This window comes from Aplidium turbinatum, chromosome 3 (assembly GCF_918807975.1).
Source record: "Aplidium turbinatum chromosome 3, kaAplTurb1.1, whole genome shotgun sequence".
In the NCBI taxonomy this organism is placed as follows: domain Eukaryota; kingdom Metazoa; phylum Chordata; class Ascidiacea; order Aplousobranchia; family Polyclinidae; genus Aplidium; species Aplidium turbinatum.
Window position 1 is genome coordinate 15,139,558 of NC_137474.1, and position 7,046 is coordinate 15,146,603.

Sequence of the window (7,046 nt, forward strand, 5' to 3'; positions counted from 1 at the left end):
TCTTGCAGAAAACCTCGAAATTCAAAGTTGGAAGTACCGATCTCCATTAATTCGGTAACCACACACTTAGAACTGGACACTGCTACAAATGGAAATTTCCTTTCCAGCGACGTCTGGACTCGGGTAGGCGCACCTCAATTGCAAGCACCAGTGTCGCAGTTCCAATCTGCTACCAAGCATCTAGTACCAATCACGGGTTCTTTCACGGCCCAGGTAACTTGTCCTTCCACGGGAAGGTCAGATAATATTTCTTTTGTAGTCACGACAGTCAAAGGACTAAACTTGCTAGGTCGTGATGCAATCTCGTCTTTAGGAATTTCTATCGATAAATTCCTTCTGTCTAACTGTTCTACTTTACAGAGCATCCAGTCATGCGACAAGCCTGATAAGAGTCTGGAGAAGGCATGCTCCCTCTTATGTGACGAGTTCAAAGATGTTTTTAAGCCTGAACTCGGGTGCTTGCGAGATTATGAACTAGACATAGATTTTAAGTCTGATGCTAAACCTGTTTTTCTAAAACCTAGGCCTGTACCTTTCGCGCTAAAGGAGGACTTAGCACAAGCCTATGATTCGGGCATTGCACGTGGTGTATGAACACCAGTTCAGTTTTGCGATTGGGGCACACCGGTTGTTTCAGTCCGTAAGCGTTCAAATTCTTCAGAAGCGAAGGCCAAGTTACGCATTTGTGGCGATTATTCAGTCACGGTGAACCCTTCCCTGGAGACCCATCGTCACCCGTTACCCTTACCAGAAGACTTAATGCAAAAGTTGGGTGGTGGGTACGGTTTCAGCAAGATAGACTTGGCTGATGCCTACAATCAGATTCGACTTGGTCCTGACAGTCGAAAACGACTCGCATTAAGCACTCACCGTGGCGTACTTTTACAAAATGTTTTACCTTTTGGCATATCTTCTGCTCCAGATTATTTTCAGAAGATCATGGACGACCTTACAGCCGACCTTCCAGGGGTTGCAGTCTACCTAGACGACATTCTTGTCAGTGGCAATACTGCTGAGGAGCATCTCCAGAATCTTAGACGGCTCCTCGATCGACTTCACTCAAAAGGCCTGAGGTGTAGGAAAGACAAGTGTAAGTTTGCACAACCTCAGGTAGAGTATCTCGGACACATTTTGTCCAGGCAGGGCATCTCCAAAGGCCCCAAGGTAAACGCCGTACTGGAGATGTCTGCCCCCACTGACGTATCTTCTCTTCGTTCGTTTTTAGGTTCCTTACAATTTTATTCGAAGTTTCTACCGTTGAACGCTTCTACTGTAGCAGAACCACTATACCATCTCACGAAAAAGGACATTCCTTGGAGATGGGGAAAACAAGAGGAAAACTCTTTTGCTCAGCTGAAGCATCATCTATCTACTGATGAGGTTCTTACACATTTTAATGCGTCACTTCCGGTAGGTATCGCATGTGATGCTTCTAGTGTGGGCATTGGTGCTGCTTTGTTTCACCGTTACCCAGATGGCACAGAACGGCCTATAGCAAACGTTTCAAAAGTATTAACAGCCTCTCAGAGAAACTATAGTCAAATTCAGAAAGAGGCTTTGTCGATAATTTTTGCGCTAAAGAAATTCTATCAATATCTTTTTGGTAGATCATTCATTTTGGTCACAGATCATAAACCATTGCTTAGTCTTTTTGGCCCGACCAAATCGACACCTTCTTTGGCAGCAAATCGTTTGGCTCGTTGGGCACTCTTTTTGTCGCAATTTACATACACTATTGAGTACAGGAAGACAAAGGATCATCAAAACGCTGATGCTTTGAGTCGCTTACCAGCAGGAGGGGATAAAGTCTTCGATGAAGAGGAAAGTGCGGATGACATTGATATCGTCTGTGCTATCGATGCTTTGGATTTGCAGGTCCAGACCCCAAATGCCGCCTCATCGCGTAAAGAATCTTCTAAAGATCCTATCATTTCCACGGTAATGCGTTTCATTCATGAAGGATGGCCGGCCAAGTCTTCTCCACAAGACCCGGTCGAACCGTTTCGTAAGTACGCAGACTCTCTTTCTACTTGTTACGGATGTCTACTTTACGGTTCCAGAGTGGTCATCCCGTCCAAACTACGTCCTTCCGTCCTTCAGTTGCTTCATGAAGGACATTTCGGTATTGAGAGAATGAAGCAGTTGGCAAGAACGTCCGTCTACTGGCCAAACATCGATCGAGACATAGCAGAACTTTGTCACAAGTGCAGTACCTGTGGCGAATATCAATCGCAATCTAAAACTCAGGTCCAATCATGGACGGTTCCAGAAGCACCGTGGAGTCGCTTGCACATAGATCATGCGGTAGAATTCATGGGTTACCATTGGTTACTCAGAATTGATGCTTTTTCTAAATACCCATGTATTCATGCTACTACTTCCTTATCTTCAACAGCTACTATCAACCTGCTAGAAGAAGATTTTGCTCATTTTGGCTATCCTCATACTATAGTTACCGATAATGCTACTACTTTTAAATCCACAGAATTTCAAACTTTCTGTAAGGAGAGGGGTATGGTACACATCACGGGTGCCCCTTACCATCCGGAAACCAATGGAGCGGCGGAGCGCCTCGTACGTACGTTCAAGCAAGCACTTCGCAAATCTTCCCTGCCCCCGAAACAAGCCGTCTTGGAATTCCTACAGCAGTATCGACGCACGCCAACTCCGAGTGGCTACTCTCTAAGTCAATTACTCAACAATCGTCAGATTCGAACCAAGATCGACACGCTTCTCCCCACACCGTCTCAAGTGGTACCCCGACAAAACCCTCACAACACGGACGCCTCTGAAGTTACAAAACGACATTTCAAACCGGGAGATCCCTGTTACGCGCTATCATTCACTCCACGACGGAGCCTGGATCCTCGTTGGGTTCCAGCCGAGGTGATTAAGCGACAGGGTAGCCGAATCTTCCTGGTACGTCTGCTGCCACATGGTCCGACGTGGAGGCGCCATATGGACCAACTGCAACCTCGCTATGCATCATCGGAGGACCAGGAGCCGGGAGAAACTCCTGCACCAACAGTCGACTCCTCCACTGTCTCCACCTCAGCTCGAACGGATTCGGACGACACACCGACTGTACCGGAATTCGGGCCACACAACCCACGAAGGTCGAGCCGTCGCCGCAGACCTCCGGCCCGTTTCGGACTTTGAGAGTTATTGTTTAATTCGGTGTCTTGTTCATATTTTTCTTTGTGTATAAAAATTATCGGGGGAGGTGTCATAGTCGTCATTTTATTTACGTTGAATATATGTAACTCGTGACCAGCGTCACTACATAATAACAGTTCAGCGTTTTCTGGTACAGACGTTGGAATTGATTACCACCGCACTGCGCGTGTAATCAATTGAGCGTTCTGTACCACGTTCCTTAGTTGATTGTTTTGCGTTTCTTTCTTGAGATATATTGAGTTGTTTTGTGCACATAAGTCAGTAAGTAACAAGAGGTAAATGTTTTTCTCACTTGGTTGGCTATCGCTACAATTATTATTGTTTATTTTGTATTAAACGTCTGGAAATACAACACAAAGGAAGGGTGTTTATTGAGACCTGGTAGCTTCTAATGATATCCATGCAACAATGCGTATTCTGGTAATTGCACGCTCTATCAGTTAAATAAGGAGGCCAGCCTACCAGTAGGCCTATGAACTATGATTCTTGTTACTTCTGAGACCACTTGTAAAGGCTATAGCCTAACATATTCAGATATAGATTAAGTTTGAAAGAGCAAATGTGCTGTGTGGCTATTTTTATCCCAGGTCTGAGGTTAGTTTTCTCTCTTCACAGCTTTACAAAGGTTTTTATGAAATAATGGTTTCTAAGTTGTTTCAAATTACTTGCTGTTTGCTCATGCTTGGAGTGGATGTGATACAACTTCTGCAATATATCAACAAGGTACCAATATAATTAATCAGCTGTGGTAGCAGTACATTTTAATATTGCTTTCAGTATTTTTTGGATTTTCCCCACTTTTCATTCCTGAACTGCTTACCATGCTTGTCTGAAAGTACATTTTTTACCATTTTCTGATCAGCTTTTAAAAGATATTCAAGAATTCAGATGGCAGTCATTACCAAACCCACTATTCTAATATTGTAATACTTTTATTTGTAATGCCAATGTACGGAGTATATGCACACATTATTTGGTGACAATAATTAATTACTTCATCTGTCTTGTTGCTTAGGAAAGCTAAAGATGTTCAATTACCTGAAGAAGGAAGAATTTCAACAATCTGCTGATGTATTTGGTAGATTAGATTCCACACGTGAGCAAATAGCTGATGCTGGAAGAGATTTGTTATTAAAAAGGTTGGTTACTGGGACTGTCTATTGGTGCACAGTTAATTAAATAAGAAGAAATGAAAATGTTGGTGAGTAGGCTACCAGTCTGAATGAGATTCACCAATAATAATGAAATATTTTGTTGATCTATCAAGCTTTAGTGAAAAACCAGCAGATTCACTTGGCCAACTACAGTACGTCAAGTAGCCTACATGCAGATTGCAGATGGTTGCAACAGCTTCCACTGTTCATCCTGAAAGATTGCCACCCACCGAAGCTGCAATTCGTTTTCATTCCTTCAGAGTACCGTACATTTGCAGGCAGTAGCGCAGCCAGGAATTTTGAAAAGGGGGGGTTTTGACGACCCAGCGGCGGGGGGTCTGGGGGGCCTCCCCCAGAAAATGTTGAAAAATTACTTTGAATTTGGTGCATTCTGAGAGCATTTTCAACAAAAATGTGGGTATGAATATTCCTGTAAAATGGTGCTGACCGGTGGCATAGCAAAAGGATAAGATCATGTTTTCTTCCGCATTTTTCGGAAATAAAGCTAAGTCTCTATGTTTTCTTGTTGCTAATTCCTGGCTGAAATGTTTGAATGTTTGGTATTGGCAAAACTCGGTCTTTTAATGCAGTTTTGTTTAAAATTAGTCAATTTTTTTTAGACTGAAAGCATCATTCTCAATATGATGACGTCACACTCGTGCCAAAGGGAGGGGTTGTAACCCCCAACCCCCCCCCCTTGGCTACGCCACTGTTTGCAGGTGAAATAATAGTGCGTAGCCTAATGATATTGTAACACAATACCAGTAATTATTTAGTATAAAAGCGTCTTTGCTCTATAGATTATAGCACTTGAAGATATTTTTCAAGAATTGTTTATTGTGGGTAACTTCAAAATATTACAGCAAATTGCGCTATTAAACTGCTGTAAGGAAAAACATGCAAGTAATGGCAAAACAACTTGCGTTATAACATGACTAGCATAAACAAGTGGTATACGGTACTACAAATCAAAAATTTTATGGCACCAAGACTTGATTTATCTAAGTTGATGTAAAACTGTTGTTTCAGGTATGCCAGTGGAAGCATCTTGACACTGAATTCTTGGATCTCGCACAGTGGGAATGGAAAGCTGACACAGCAGGAGCAGTTATGCCAATAAAGACCAGTTTAGATCCGGCACCAGAATGGCTATTGAACGTTGTACGATGCAAATGCAAAGAAGGAACAAAAAATCAATGTGGTACAATGTCTTGCAGCTGCAGAAAACATGGCTTAGAGTACGTAACAGCATGTAGAGAGTGTCGTGGGGAAACTTGTTGCAATCTCAGTTATGTATAGGAAGACTGCCTTGAGGATTGCAACATTTTGATCATGTTTCAATAAATGATTTCATAAAAAAATGGAACGTTTTGCTCTTTTCATTTTATGAGCGACCGAGCATAGAAGTTCACACCAGTTAAGTGTTATAGGAACGTTACTGTAAAGCTGGACTGAGCCTGAAAATGAGCCTAGAAACGTATGAATTTTTTTTCTTAAGTTTGCTTATGATAATAAAATATAAAACAATATCAAATGAAAACAATTGTACGGTAGGCTACCACATAGTTCATGGCGATCTTTATCTCCTATGGCAGGAAGGCGCCTGCTGCGTTAATATATAGGGTGGTTGCCCAGACCCACGCACGATTTGCCAATTTTTCTTGTTTGATGGATATTTGTGTATTGCCCAAATTTGGGCTACCCGAAAGATTCCACTGGATAGTTGAGCTGTACTCCTCGTTGAGCTGTACTCTTATCCATTAGCAGTGTGAGTCGAATTTTCACCGTCGACAAGAACAATAGTTCCACGCCTTGGGCACTCAACTGACAATCATTTCCTCGAAGGCATAATCATTGAAGTAAAGTTTTAAACATTTCGCACTTTTTGTATAATGCCCATAATATACTCTCGCCACTTATAGCGCTTAGTTTCGTCATTAAACCGGACCAGGAGTCAAAATGCCCCCTTGAATCATTATATGAAGCCCCGTTCTATCTAAAAACGATCTTTTAGATCCCACTACTACATCACAGCTAGCGATGCCTGTCATTTTTGCATTAATTCAACGTTTGCTAACGTTGGATTGGTGTGGAGGTGACGAGTTTAGCTGACTGGGGTCTAAAATTATCGCTTTATTAACGCAACTTTATAACAAAGCACGCTTGATATCGTCAAGACATAACTTCTCTGGGTATAAATGGATTTCCGCAAGATGATGATGTTGTTTTTACTAGTTTGTTTTGTTTGTTTTTGTCATTGTTTTTATGTCAAGTTATAGCCTATCTATTTTGTGAGTCGTGCAAGGCATGGTGCGTTGCGCTTGAAATGGCTTTGCCTGTGGTAGGATTTCTTTGTGGGGTTTTCTTTGCCTGCCTTGCTCTTCTTTGCTATGAGCTAAACGCATCAAGACGTGTTCCCCTCACGACCATCAGCACTCTTAATAACGCACCATGACCGATCTTCATAGCAACTGTCCATACAAATCTTAAATATATCAGCTAAAGCTATGTGGGCTAATAAAGCTATAGCCTAAATATGTTGTTTTTTGTAACATTTTATTTTTTTTATTTTCCCTTTATATCTTAAATTTTTCTGAAGGTGTTGCGACCGTGCCAAATTTTTTTCAACTCAATAACTTAAGTTACTTCGGTCACAAGCACGTTTTAACGTTCGCGTTTTGTCGCTTCTACCTTTTTCTGGACCTTTGCTATGTT

General features: G+C 42.0%; 1 long non-coding RNA gene across 1 annotated transcript; it reads left to right on the top strand.

The window, feature by feature from the left end:
• Window positions 1–4,202: 4,202 nt before the first annotated feature.
• LOC145766270 (uncharacterized) lies at window positions 4,203–5,553 on the top strand. Its single transcript, XR_014288698.1, has 2 exons — window positions 4,203–4,316; window positions 5,361–5,553. It is a non-coding gene; the product is annotated as an uncharacterized LOC145766270 (long non-coding RNA).
• Window positions 5,554–7,046: the final 1,493 nt, after the last annotated feature.